Here is a 15,739-nt window from a genome sequence, read left to right on the forward strand (position 1 = left end):
ATGTAACTAAGTAGAAGACTTGCATTTGGCTAGGCTTTACCGACTGCGCCGGTACTTAGACCAATGGTGATGTGAGAGAGTGGTGACCTATACCCCGCCATGGAATGTCCCGGGGATGCCGGACCCATTACCAACTGATGATGAGTGATTTGAGACCTTCCTAAAGAAGTACGGTGCTATGACTTAAGCATGTCTGCCAATAGAGACCGCTTGTGAGTTGATTCATTCATTCATTGTTTGTCTCATACCATATTGCATTTATGTTTGTTCAAATCCTGCCATTTTGTTATTATGGATTTCCCTTTTTGGTTTCTTTGAAACTCATTCCTTTATTGTACTGTTTGTTAGACTATTCTATAGGTCAATATTATGCCCCCTTGAGAGCCGGGGGGCATATCTCCGGGAGGTGATTGCGGTTACAACTTACCAGTCCCGCGGTGGTTTGCTCCTCGTGCTTGTCCCCATGGTGGGCGCCCTTGTCTGTTTTGGTTTTACTTTGGGTGTTGTCTTGTTGGACTTTGTTCCCTTGTCCCTCTGGGTTGTTCTTCTTGCTTTTCTCTTTGCTCTTTTCCGCTGGTTGTGAGTGGTTTTCCTCCTTTCTTTCTGTCTTGCCCTTTTTCTGTACTCGTTTTTTGTTCTTCTTCCTTTTTGGTCTTGGTTTTCTTCCCACTTTTATTATTATTGTTCTGATTATGTTTTGTTTTGTGGGAGGTTGTTCCGTCCTCTTGGGCTGGTCCCTCTCGGTTCTGGGTCCGCTGGGGGTGTGCGCGGAGAAAATCCATTACGGTGACTCTAAGCTTTTCCAGAAGAAACACACTGGCAAAGTGAGGAAGCAACGATTAATACCCAACCACCGCAAGGAGGAAACGACAACTTGTCAGTTCCGATCATTAGGGTCTTCCAAAACCTGCAACAGGCAATCAGTTTGGGACCACAAAATCCGATGTCCGAGAGCCTTTTGCAGACGATGATTTCTCTTGTGCAACAGAACACGCCTAACAATCATCCACCTCATATTCTGAACCATGATGTGGTTGAAGCTTCAATGACATCTCTGCACAACCAGTTTTACGCCCTTTTGCAAAACTTACCCTCCATCGCCCCTCTCTCTGACCACCAAGACCCTAACCCAAATCCCATGGAGTTGCAGCAACTTTTTCTCTCTCTCCTTCCCAACCTTGAAGCCATCACATTAAATCAACATAACCCTTTTGAAAGCCAAGCTTTAAACCCAAACCAAAGAAATTCCTCAACCCATATAGAAATTCCTACAACCTCGGCCCATTTAGAAATTCCTACAACCTAGCCCAACATTCATTGTATAAAACCACTATCATTGAATAATCCAACGCCCAACCTATGAAATCCAGCCCAAACCTGACCTGGACACCCTATCTGTTTTGGGTGAAGAAGGGCTTGTTTGAAGTTTGACCTTGAAGTTGGACCTTAAGTACAATGTTGTTACCCTTGGAAGGTCCTAGGAAGTCAAGTCACACCTCTCCCTTAGTGTAGATCCAAAGACCCAAAGTGGAAGAAGAAGCCTTTATGGGCCATCTCAATTGAAGACATGGTGTTTAACCCAAAACCCATGAAATTTGATGATGGTGCTCTATACTTGGAAACCTTGCTTGATTTGGAGTTGAACTGCTCATTGATGAAGGAGAGCCTAGTTGTTGGACCTGAAGCCTAGTTGGGCATGGTTTGAAGGCATTCCTCCACGCTAGGTAAGTTGTTTGAGGAGTTGTGAGAAGCCCATCCAAAGATATTGAAGTTAGGCACATCAAATCCCTGTTTTGGAGTTGCTGACATGGTTGGTCGACGGGCCAGTCAACTAACCAATCGACCAACAGGGTCATTAAGGTCAAAATTGGAAATCCTGGTAATATTTGGATTTTTTATGCTATTTAAAGGGGGGGGGGACTCCGTGTTTTTCACTCACAATCAATTCTAAGCCTCTGGAGAATGTGGGAAGAACCCTAGAACCTCTCCTCCAAACCCAAGGAAGATCCTCAAGCATCCGTTCGAGTTTCTTTATCGGTTCTTTATCTAAAAGGTTAGTAATCGATTCATTTCTTCTTTGATTTATTCTTTCTACTATAATTCTAGTCTTCTGATTATGAGAAGGGTATTACACTACTGTAATGACCTCTTCTTTGATTCTCTTAGCCATAAAGTGAATCCCCCATTCACTCTACATTCTTGAAACCATATGGTGATGTTCTTGTTTCTTGATCTTACCTAAATTTTGATGACTCTTTCCATGATTTTCCTACCTATATTTATGATTGTGGGAAAGGTCTCATACCATTACCATGACCTTCCATTGTGTCCTCGTGATTGAGGGGTTGATCCCTAATTTTCCTTGGACCATTGGAAACCAAAAGTAGGGAGATTTTGGGAGGAAACCCTTGGGTAACCCTCATGAGAGGGTAACCAAATTGGTTAAAACTAATGTTTATGTTAATTGATGTATCCTCCCCAATGCCATTCTTGATTACTCCCTTGTATTGTTTTTCCTACAAAGTTTGTGATTTTGGGAAAGGTCTCACACCTTTTTCCTTGGATCCCCATGATTCGTTGGGTGAATCCCTTGTCTCTCTTTCCATGAGAAACCATAGTAGTTGAATTTGGGAGGGAACCTTTGGTAACCCTCATGAGAGGTAACCAAATTAGGAAACCCTAATTCTTTATTAATTATTGAATCCTCCCTAACACCTTTCTTGATTGTAAATTCTTTGCCCTAAGGATGAATCTTTATTCTCCTTAGCCTTTCCATAAGAGCCATGGACTATATATGATGAGACCCTAAATTGTTATGGCTCAATCAAGATCCTATCTTTTGACCATGATTTGATGCTTTGACCTTCTTAGAAAGTCCTATTATGTTCTAGGAAGCTCCCCTTCGAATTTCGAAACAATCGGACTTCAAACGAAGAAGTTGTGACCAAATTAGGGTTTGCAGCCCTATACTGTTCCATTGGTCGACTGGACCAACCTACCAACCAATCGACCAACCAAGCCAGTAGCCTCAAATCTACTATGTTTGCTTCCGTTTGACTTCTAATCTTCTAGGTCTTGTTCCTAATTATTATTATATGCTTGTTTAGGGTTTAATTGCTAGTCTTGGACCTCTTCCTCATTATTCTACGGAAATCTTTAAAGATTACTTAAGGTAAGGATGGTTGATCCCTAATAACCTAATATGCATGTCTTTAGATTTGATTATATGATCATCACTACTACTATACTTAGTTTCTTATAATTATATACCTGCTATAGTTCTTCAACTACAGTAGTACTTGTTCTTATAATGCAATTGTTATTTCAATTATGAATGATCACTTACTTATGTTTTATATTATCAGTGGTGCTTGTGAATGACTGATTGGGAATGTGATTGCCTAGGTTGTGATTTGAGAATGGGAATGCCCTCTTGGCGTTCCTACCTTTGGACACTAGTGGAGGTGGTATGGGACATTTTCCTATGGTGCCCCTTGGCGCTCTCCCTGATTATTGGGTGACATACCTAGGGCATGTCTAGAAGTGTTTCGCTAGGATATCCCTATTATATCAGACCCGATCGAAAGGGAATTGAGACCGAACGACCTGTGGTAGCAATGGGGATTTGTGGGCCCTCAGGATATCGGTGAGTTACATCCGTGAGAGGACATGAATTACATTGTGGATACTCGTGAGATGCCATTCATTGGTATGGTTGCAGAAGTGGAACAAGGGCCCCTGAAATCAAGACCGGTAACCAACCCGTGAGAGGAAACGGGAACTTCCTATTAACTTGATGTAATTGACCAATAGGGTTGATGAGTCCGTAGTCCGAGTTGGTTGTAGCCATAGGATACACTGACTCTAGGGTGAAGGATACCGGAAAGGATAGCCCGGGCGAGGAATGGAAGTATCTAGAGCTAAGTTGATTTAACTAAGTAGAAGACATGCATTTGGCTAGGCTTAACCCTGGCATGCACCAGTACTTAGACCAAACAAAGGTGTGAGAGAGTGTTGACCTAAACCCCAGCCAAGGTTGTCCGAGAAGGTTTCATTACCCATTGCCAAGTAGAGAACCCAAGATGCCGGGAAGGCTGAGGGAGAGTGATTTGAGACCCTACCCATGGGAGTATGGTACTATGACTTAAAGCATGTCTGCCAATAGAGACCAACATACATAGAGTTAGAAGCATATATGCATTGTCTGTTTCATACCATTTGCATTCTGTATGATTTGCTATTATGTGTTATTATGTTATTATGGATTGAATTGCCTTGCTGAGTTCTTTTGAACTCATTCCTTTTTGCAACATCTTTTGTTAGACTTACCTGCAGGTACTATTGATCATGATGGTTAGTACTATGAAGACCAAGTTGATGATTCTTATGGTACTCAAGATACTAGCTATGGTGACTACGTCGGTGAAGATTATCAGTATGAGACTGATACTTATCAGGAGTAGTTTGACTCTTGCACTTGAGTGCCAGCGATGGATCATCGTCTCATTCTCTTTTTGATCTTTATTAGATTCATTGAGACCTTAGTTGTTTGTTTCCCTTTTATTTTTGGAACCGGTTGTAATCTTTCCTTTACTTTTGATCTACCTTCCGCGTATGTTTGTGGGGTATCTTTCCACTATACTCTACAGTTATCTTTTGATTGGTATCATTTTCCGCACTCTGATGTTCTTTTGTGGTTCTTCTGAGATCCTTTCTTGAATTTTATTATTAAATTACTTGAATACAATGATTTGTTCTTGCTTTTGATTATATTATTGTGCTAAGTGGATATGATCGTTCCTAAACTTGATCTTCAGGGTTGTGGATCACACACTCGGGTATTCTAGATAGGGTACTGGTTGGGTGGATGTGACACAACCCATCGTCAACCCAAACCCCACATGACCCACTACCCTCAACAAATATGGACCTAGTTTCATCAACATACCCATACCTACCCAGCCCACAGCTTTCACCACTCTCTTCTACCTCTCAATCATCCATCTCTTCCTCAACTGGTGAACAGAGCTTAACACTGTGAGAAGCAACTAACTCTTCAAGAAGCTGTGGTGTATAGTGGACACCATCACCACAGTTCTCAATGATTGTTCAAAGCTGGAACTGTAGACGATTGGTGGGTTCCTCTACAGTTCATGTTCTCTCAAAACTCACTAAACAGAGAAGTCCAGATATCCTGTTTTTTATGGAAACAAAAGCTAGAAGTAGGAGAATTGATAAAGTAAGACAAAAATTAGACACGGACTTCTATTTTGCAGTAGATGCGATTGGAAAGGTAGGAGCGCTGGCAATTTTTTGGCATAAAAACATCCATCTAACTATAAAGGAAGCTTCACTGAGAATGATTGATTGATGGGTAACACTACCAAAAGGTAAGAGTTTCTTCCTCACTTGTGTCTATGGAGATCCTTCTAAACAGCTTAGACAAGAGGTCTAGAATTTTCTACTTGAACTAAGTAAAGAGAGATCAGAGAACTAGTTATGCACAGGGGACTTTAATTCTTTTCTAGCATGGCATGAAAAGAGTGGGGGTTCATGTAGAGGGTCCAGAGATGTTTGGCTATTTAGAGATATGGTGGATGGTTGTAATCTGATTGATTTGGGATCCCATGGAGCACACTACACATGGAGTAATAAGAGATTGGGAAAGGATAATATAAGGATCAAGCTAGACAAAGTAATGGCTAACCCAGAATGGCTTCTGAAGTTCCTAGAAGCAACAATGTTTGTGGAAGTAGTTATAGCATCAGATCATGCACCTCTTACTATTGATACAAATGGAAGAATATCAAGAGGCAAGAGACCTTTCAGATTCGAAGCTATATGGCTTCGAAATTCAACTTGTGAAGTAGTTATTCAACAAGCTTGGAACCGAGAAGGAGAAGAAAATGAGCCATCAATCTTATTCAAAAAATTGAGCTAGTGCAAAGAAGATTTACAGAAGTGGGACAAATAATGTTTTGGGCATTTACAAACTCAAATTCAGACTTTTTAAAAACAATTGGCTCAGCTTCAAAATCAAAAGATTAAATATGATACCCAAGCTATAGAGAATAAGCTGTCAAAAGAATTGGAGGAACTTTTGAAATGTGAAGAAATTTTCTGGAAACAAAAATCCAAAATAGATTGGCTAAAGGAAGGAGAATCTAACTCGTCTTTTTTTTCATGCAAAGATAGTGACAAGAAGATCCAACCGGGTACTTAAACTTAAGCAAGGAAATGGTAAGTGGTGTGAAACCCGACCCTAACCTTAACCCGGATACTCTTTTGTCTGTAGGTTCGAAGACCCGAAGTAGAAGTGAAAGTCAACTATGGGCCATATCAGTAGAAGTATAGTGTTCGACTCCGAACCTATGGAGATTGAAGATGATGCCCCATACTTGAAGATAGTGTTGGATATAGAAAAGAGACTACGCCTTGATGATGAGAAGATTGGTTGATGACCTTAGAGCTTGGTGGGCTATGATTTAAAGCCATTTTTCCATGCTAGGTAAGTTATAGTATATGTTTTTAAAGTTTCGTTTGATTTCGAGTAGTGGAAGACCCTCAATTTCCTGATCTTGGCTTTGTTGTCTGCCTGGGTCAACTACTTGGGTTGACTGGGCCAGGCTACCGAGCCAATCGACCCAAAGATGCTGAACTCGAGCAAAATCTTCTGTTTAGGTTATATTGCTATATATCCCATGACTTCGTGCTTTTAGTATCCCTAGCCTCCAAAACACTTAGAGAACGAAGGGAACTCATCTCCAAGCCTCCACAAGTGTAGAAGAAGACCTAATCTTGCAAACTTGCTAGTTCTCTCTCTTGTTCTTCAATCAAAGGTTAGTATTCAATCTTTTGTGTTCTTGATTCATTCTTTCCATGATCACTCTCATCTCTGAATTGAGATTATGATGAAGATGTTGCAACCTTGTAGTCATATCTTTACAATCTCTTTTCATTCTCTTATGCCATGATCATCTTATTCATTCTTAATATGATTTTTATGATTTCTTCTTAAACTATGATCATATTCTTATTTTGATTTATTCTAGCATTGTAGATGCCTCTCCATGATTAATCATACCTCTGATTTACTATGTTCTTGTACTAGAATGAGACCTTATCATCTCTAGTTCATCTCTTTCATTCATAGCATGTTTCCAATGAAAACCATGATTTTTACCAAAATAGAAACTATGATCTCAAATTAGTAAGTAATGGTTTTAATTGTTGTTTGATGTCTAAATTATGCTTTTTAGTCTTAGACTACTGTGTTAGACATTCTCTCCAAGTTTCATAGCATTCCGGATTGTATAGCATAGGTTTTGGATCAAGATTCTATTCTTGAATTCGGATTTGCTCTTGGCAGACTGCCTGGGTCGACTGACTCAGTCAACCCAGCCAATCAACCCGCAATGACAGAATTGGATTTCTTCGTCCGTTTCGATTCGATTGATGCTCATTCTTTTAGGACTACTTCCTAATGACTATATGATGTTATTCTAGGGTTTATTTGCTAACTTTGGATTCATCCTCTTGTCCGTCCGGAATATATTTGAATCTATTTAAGGTAAGGAAAGTTGTTACCATATTAACATAGATTGCATAGATTTAGTTTCTAATTTGGGAACTACTTAGATTTGCTACTGTTATGTTAGTTTCTATTATGATATGAATGCTGTAAGTACAGTAGGATCTTATTTCCTTATTTACTTTATGTACTTGATTATGTATGCATACTTATCCATGTATGTTTCTTATTTATTTCGATATTGTCTTATTATACTCTTTCATATGATGAGATGTCTGTCGTGGATGATATGACTGAATTATGATTGTGATTGTCTAGGTATGATTTGGGATTGGGGAATGTCCTTCCGACATTTCTGTCCTTGGACCTCATTGGGAGTAGTATGAGATATTTCCAATGTTGCCCTTTGAAACTTTCCCGGATTATTGGTTTTCATACCTAGGACTTGTCTAGCAGTGTTTGGCTAGGATATTCCCTATTATATCAGACCAGATTCGGAAGGGTATTGAGACCGAACGACCCGTGGTAGCAATGGGGATTCATGGGTGCTCAAGACCGGTGAGTTATATCCGTGAGGGGACATGAATCACATTGTGGGGGCCATTTATGGTAGAGTTGCATATGGATAGACTTGGGCTCATGGGTGTTCAAGACCGGTAACCAACCCGTGAGAGGACATGAGAGCTTCCCGTTTACTATATGTGGATGACCTATAGGGTTGATGAATCCGTATTTGAGAGAGTCGGATACGCTGACTCTAGTGTGAAGGATACCGGAAAGGATCCCGAGAAGGGAGGAATGGAAATATCTGGATCTGAGTTGATGTAACTAAGCAGATGACTTGCATTTGGCTAGGCTTTACCCTAACATGCGCCAGTACTTAGACCAAACGGTGATGTGAGAGAGAGGTGACTTAACCCCCAGCCATGGATTGTCCGAGAGGGATGAAGGATCCTTTGTCACATCCACCCAACCGGTACCCTATCTGGCATACCCGGGAATGTGATCCACAGTCCAAGGATCAAGAATCGAGGGACCATGTAATAATAATCAAAGTAAAAGCAACTAATACTAAATATCATGAATAAGATAAGATTCAATAAATCAGAGTGCGGAAAACAGATAATGTCAGAGTATAAATGTGATCATAAAGATGAGAGAATATGTGATAATCACTCTCTCAGAGCAGCGAGAAATGAAGTATAATTAAGTTAGTTACAACTCCAAGTATCAAAAGATAAACCAAAGCAAGTTAATTACATGTCCAAATGTTCCATAAATAAACCAGGGAAATGGCATGGGGCACTAGACTAGGGTTTCTTCTATCCTAATGATCGTCTCCTCAATGGTATGGATGAAGAAAGCCCAGCTCTACCGCTCCCGCACTATCGTGGGGCTAACCCTGGTGCGAATAGTAATCCTCTTCGGCACCAACCCTCTGATCTTCACCGAAGATACCACCCGGAGGGTAGTATTCGGGATCAAAGTCGGTCTCGAAGGAGGTGCCATTATAATCTTCGATACCTGAAGGATAATCTAAAAACATTTGTACAAAAGGAATGAGTTCGAAGAACTCAGCAAGGTAGTTATTCCATAATTAAAATCATACATATACAAAACATAACATAATGCAATGTGAGATGAAACATATGATGTAGATATGATTCTAACTCTATGAATGCTAGTCTCTAGGGTAGACATGCTTTAAATCATAGCACTGTACTTCTTTGGGTTGTCAATCACTCTCCCTCAACCTGTTCCGTATCTTGGGAATGCCGTGGCAAATGGGTAAAGTCATCTCAAAACCATGGTAGGGGAAATCGGTCACCGCTCTCTCACATCACCATTTGGTATAAGTACTGGCGCATGTCATAGAAAAACCTAGCCCAATGCAAGTCATCTACTCAGTCTTACCAAGTCAGATCCAAATACGTCCATTCCTCGCCCCTGGCGATCCTTTTCCGATATCCTTCACACTAGAGTCAGCATAATCCCAGATTACGGACTCATCAACCCAATTGGTCATCCACAAATAGTAAACGGGAAGCTCTCATGTCCTCTCACGGGTTGGTTACCGGTCTTGAGCGCCCGTGAGCCCAAGTCTAGCTATTTGCAACCCTACCAATAAATGGCCCCTTTCGGGTATCCGTAGCATGGTTTATGTCCCCTATCGGATTGGTTACCGGCCTAGAGCGCCCATTGAACCATACACTACCACGGGTCGTTCGGTCTCAATGCCCTTCCGATTCGGGTCTGACACGACAAGGACAATCCTAGCCACACAACTAGACAATCCTATGTATGTCATCCAATAACCCGGTAAAGTGTTGATAGGCACCTTCGGAGAACATCCCATACTATTCCCTCCGATGCCCAAGGACAGAAGTGTCAATAGGACACTCCCCAATCCCAAGTTATACGTAGGCAATCACGTATTCAAGGTCATCACTTCTCATGCATCCAATACATCTTCATAATAAAAGTTAAATCATGATATTGAAATGAATCATCATAGACATAAATAATCAAGAATAATAATTTAACATGACAAGAGTATATGAATTGTGATACTATTGTCCTAACACATGTATAACAGTCTTATAATAATTAAAAGCAATCAAGAGATTCTATTCTTTAAGCATGAGCACAATTCATAAGTTGATGGCCTATATGTTTATGGAGATAACCATCCTTACCTTAGATTGAGTTGATGATGAATTGAGAATTACCAAGAAATGGTCCAAAAGAAATGTTAAGACTCTAAACAAACATCAAAAATAAGTTAGAGAAGAAATCGGGAAGATTGGATGCTAAACGGGTCAAAACTTTGGTCGATGGTCTTTGGTCGATGGCATCGACCAAAGAGGATCGACCATAACTTCTTCGGGACTGAATAGTGGATTTTGGGGGTTTTTGATCCGAAATTGGTTTTCCGGGGTTCGGATAGATCCGAAACTTGGAGGAATGCTTAAGAACAGTATGAGGACACTACAAATCAAGAATTTAACATAATCCAATGGTCTAAATAGAAAGCCCCAAATTGAGCTATCAAGTTCAAGAGACAAGCATCATAGCATGAATTGGAATTGATGGCATTGGTATTGAAAAGGCATGCATTAGCTAGGGGAACTTATAGAAATTATATTAGAATCATATGCTAGTGATAAACATGTACATAGCATATCATACAACTCAGTTTTGTACAAAATGTCATGATGTTAAGAGGAAAATCAAAGAATACATATGCTAGGCTTGAGATGGGGCATAGCATCAATAGATGGCTAAGAAAATCATAGGTTAAGCATGAGTGGACACTTGGAGTGATGGTTGCAAGGTTAAAGCACCATCTCCAATGTCTCAACAGCAAGAGAGGAATAGAAAAGAATAGAAAAAGGTAGAATAGAGAGTGGAATGATGAATCATACCTTGTAGTTGTAGATGGAGACAAGAATCAATGATTAACAATGAGTTTTGGTGGAGTATCCTTCACATATGCCTAGGAGTTGCTTTGGGAAGCTCCCCCCCCACGTTCTCAGGAGTGAAAATGATTGCAATAGGGCTCAAAACACGAGGCTAGTATAAATAGATTAGGGAATATTCCATAGAATCATTAACTTGGCTGATTGGGAAACTTTGGTCAATGGTCCTTGGTCGATGGCATCGACCAAAATATTTCTCAGCAGAAAAACAGGTATAGTTCAGCAACTTCAAGTAGGGATTTGAAAGGCTATACAAGGTCAAATTGAGTGAGGTTTTCTTCTACAATTCAATCAAGAAGTCTAGTTTGGGGAATACCTTCGGGTTGTGCACGGGAGGTCATTAGGTACTTCAACTAAATCAATCTTCTCCGATGCGCAGACTTTTATTAAACACCAACAATGTACTCAAGCAAGGGGTATCATTGTCAATGTCCATGGGCTCGGTCTCCGAATCATAATTATCAATCAAAAGGGTCCATAAGTCTCTTCTACCACCGCTTCGGGTCTTCAGGCCTAAATACAACAGTGGATCCGGGTTAGGGTCAGGGTTAGAATAGGGCCGGATATTACACCTTTTGCCAACCGAGGATGTGTGAATTGAGACCTACCCATAGAAAGTACGGTGCTATGACTTAAAGCATGTCTGCCTATAGACACCAACATTGATAGAGTTAGACTCATACATGCATTGTCTGTCTCATATCACATCACATTATGCTTTTTTAATGTTACATGTTATTTATGCTATTATGGAATAACTTGCCTTGCTGAGTTTCTTTTGAAACTCACTCCTTTTGTATGACATCTTTTGTTAGATTATTCTGCAGGCATTGATGACTATGAAGGCCAATATGAAGAAGCGCAAGATGAAGAAGCGTACCATACGCAAGGTGTTGGCAACTATGAAGATTACATTGAGGATTCCTCGAGTGGTCTTACTTGTTACCAAGATTAGCCTTACTGTGGAGTGGGAGCGTCTGAGCGTGAATGATGAAGTCTATGTTTATGAAGACGTTCTTTATAAAGTAAAATAGACTCTAGCTTAATTAGATTATATCTTTCTTTCTTATCTTAGAACCAGTTGTAATTTCCTTTGACTTTCGATCTACATTCCGTTGTACTCGTGGAGTGAGATTCCGCCTCACTCTATATTTGATAATATATATATATATATATATATATATATATATATATATATATATATATATATATATCTATTGGTATCATTTCCACACTCTGATGATTATCTCGTTACTCTACTTTGATTCATTTGAATAATATTGTTAACCTTGATTTAGTCTTGTTCTTGATTATATTATTGTGAATGTGGGAGGTTGATTTACTCGATACTGGATCTTGTGGACTATGGATCACACACTCGGGTATGCCAGATAGGATACCGGCTAGGTGGATGTGACAAGTGGTGCTCTATAGAGGAAGAGGTTTATGAAATGTTTGAAGAGTACTACTCAGAGCTTTTTACATCTATGGAGGTGGAGGATCAACATACTGAAGACGCTCTCAATGGCATCTCAGCAACAGTCACTGAGGAATAGAAGCTTTTGTACAAGGGAGATTGATATCAGATAATATCTACAAAGCTCATGAGGCCGCAAAGGTCGAAAGAAAGGGGGAAAAAATCCTTGTTGGCCTTAAACTTAGACATGAAGAGAGCATATGACAGAGTGGAGTGAAGATTTGTGGATGCTATCCTTACAATGATGAAATTCGGAGTCAAGTTTAGAGACATGGTGCTAAACACATTGTCATCGGTGAAGTATTCATTCTTGGTGAACGGAGGAGAAAGATTTGAAATCATTCCAAAGAGAGGCCTAAGACAAGGTGGTCCATTATCCCCAGCTCTTTTTGTGATATGCTCCCAATGCCTCATGAATCTCATTATGCAGAAGGAGATTACAAAAGAAATCAAAGGGATTAAAATACAAGGAAGAACATCATCTCTCACCAATCTTATGTTTGCGGATGATTGTATCCATTTTTCGGAGGTAAATATGGAGAGTGCTCACACTTTGAAGGAATGTGTGGAGGTGTATTGCAAAGCATCTGGACAAGCCATCAACTTCACAATATCTTCTCTCTACTTCAGCCCCAACACACCATCAAGAATTAAAGATGGTTTTCAAAAATCTTTAAAGTCAAATATGGTGAAGGGCCACAAAAACACCTTGCATTGCCTATGGATTTTAGGGTCTCAAAAGTTGAGTTATTTCATTCCTTGAGTGACAAAATGGAAAGGAAATTTAATGGTTGGGTGAAGAAAATGTTGAACCAACCTAGTTGGGAAATCTTATTCAAAGCCGTGTCACTTCCCTCCACCATCTACGCCACCTCACACTTCAAGATCCCAAAAAGCATCCATGACAAAGTGAAAGCAAAAGCATCAAGAATTTTTTTGGGGAGGTAATGAAGACAAAATCCCATTTTTTGGATGTCTTAGAAGAGGTTGAGTAGGAGAAAGGAGAATGGAGGTATCGGTTTAAGAGACCCCCTTTTACACAATCAAGCTTTACCATGCAAGGTAGCTTGGAGGTTATTCTCACAACCGGAAGCGAAATGGGCCAACTTTCTTAAAGACATCTATTTTCCTCATTGTTCCTTTCTTGAAGCGAACTCAAGAAAGAAACCCTCATGGGCATGGAGAAGTATATTGGAAGGAAGGGAGGTTCTTGAACAAGGACTAATATGGAAGGTTGGCATAGGAATACAAATGAGCATATGGAATGAAAATGAGTACCAAGCTTGGACAATTTTAGAGTTACTTCGTTTAAACCAGAGGAATGTGATATTGATGTGGTAGCGGACATCATTCATCCCCAAAACCGAACAAGGTTAGAAGAGAAGATAAATAGGTATTTCTAACCACATGAGGTTGAAGCAATACTTAGCATACATTAGCTCTTTTCCCTACTCAAGACACTCAAGTGTGGGGCGCTAGCATTGATGGTAGATTCTCTGTCAAATCGGCCTACATGTTACTCTAAAAAAGCCAAGAAAAAGAGGAAAAAAGAAACCCTTCATCTAAAGGGCACAAATTGGATGAGATGAATTCAGCAAACTGGATGGATATATGAAAATGCAAAACTCTTCACAAAGTTAAGAATTTCTTGTGGAGAGCATGTAATAACAGTTTGGCCACTTCAGAGGAGCTAAATAAGAGGGGCATGAAAGTGGATCAGCTTTGTGAGGCTTGTGGAATGGAAGAAGAAACCATTACTCACACTCTTTTTCATTGTGAATTTGCTAAAACAGTGTGGCTTGGGAGCCCATTAACATGGAGAAGCTCTCATAAAGAATTCACTACCATAGCCGATTGGATGAACACTTGGGCAGACATACAGATCCTAGAGAAGAAGGAAGGTGAAAAAGTGAAGAGCATGATATCCTTCATCCTATGATCCTTGTGGAAAGCTTGAAATTCAAGAGTAATTGGTGAAAACTTGAAGTCACCAACTGAAGTAATGCAAATGACAATACAAGCTCACCCTGAATTTTGGTTAACAATAAAAAAGGTGAATCAAAGTGCCAGTAATGAGTTGGAGGAAGGGATGGAATGGAAGAAACCAAATCACCCTTTTGTTAAGGTGAACACAAATGCAACTTGGCAATAGAAAACAAAAAAGGGTGGCATAGGGATCATCATTAGAGATTGGGAAGGAAAGCCATTAGTGGCAACATCCATTCCCAAATCATTTTAATCTGTGATTGAAGGTGAAGCTGAGGCTATGCGAGTAGGGATGTTAGAAGCTATAGCAAATGACTTTGAGTACGTGGAGGTGGAAACTGATTCCCCACTACTGGTGAGTTATTGATCTGAGTCTGCCTTACCCCCCCCCCCCACCTTTATACTACTTGTGATTGAGGATATCAAATTCAGGGCTTTAGGTCCATTTATGTTTCTAGGAAATCCAACTGTGTTGCGGATCATCTAGCACGGAAGGCCTACTCGGTTCAGGGCCTGAGTTATTGGCTATATTCCTCTGATTGGATTATGAGATTATGTTCAATTTCCAATCCTGCCCTTGTCTCTTAATGAAAGTTTGATTACCCAAAAAAAAGTAGTCGTTTGGTCAATAGATTAGGTTAATGTATAATGGACCATAGGGTGGACACCCCATACATCATTAAATCAATAGAACTATGGGTTTCTTGTAATACCATTTGGGATGTGTTAACTTTATTCCCAAGATGACCAAAATACCATCCACACACCACAAAAATTAGAAAAAGGGAACAATTACCAACACAAAGGAGAAGAATTATGGTGGGACTCTTCATTCTTTGAGTTTCAACTTTCAACATCTAGCAAGACTACTATAGTCATAGCCCCAAGTCTAGATCACCTCCTTGTTAGGGGAGAACAATTTACTCCCCTCACAATTTTGAAACACATAGTAAAAATTAAAAGCTCAATTGGTCCCATGTGGGTGGGGCCCACCCCCTATCGTGTGGTTCAATACTGCTAGGGGAGCATATTGTTCTCCTTTGACAGGGAGCTAATCCCGACTCTCACAAACCCTTCCTCTTGTGCTATCATTGGGAACCCTACAAGCTGCTCTCCTTGTTCTAAGATTCCACAACCTCGCGGGCACTACTACAACTAACTCGTCTTCTTCACCTTGCTCAAGAATCACAAGTTCAATCTTATCAATAGCAATATAGAATTCAGACATGAGTTTTTCTGTTATTTTTTGCAATCTCATTGTCTACA

The sequence above is a fragment of the Hakea prostrata genome, chromosome 2 (assembly GCF_041222555.1).
Source record: "Hakea prostrata isolate BN-2017 chromosome 2, UWA_Hpros_2, whole genome shotgun sequence".
NCBI lineage: Eukaryota > Viridiplantae > Streptophyta > Magnoliopsida > Proteales > Proteaceae > Hakea > Hakea prostrata.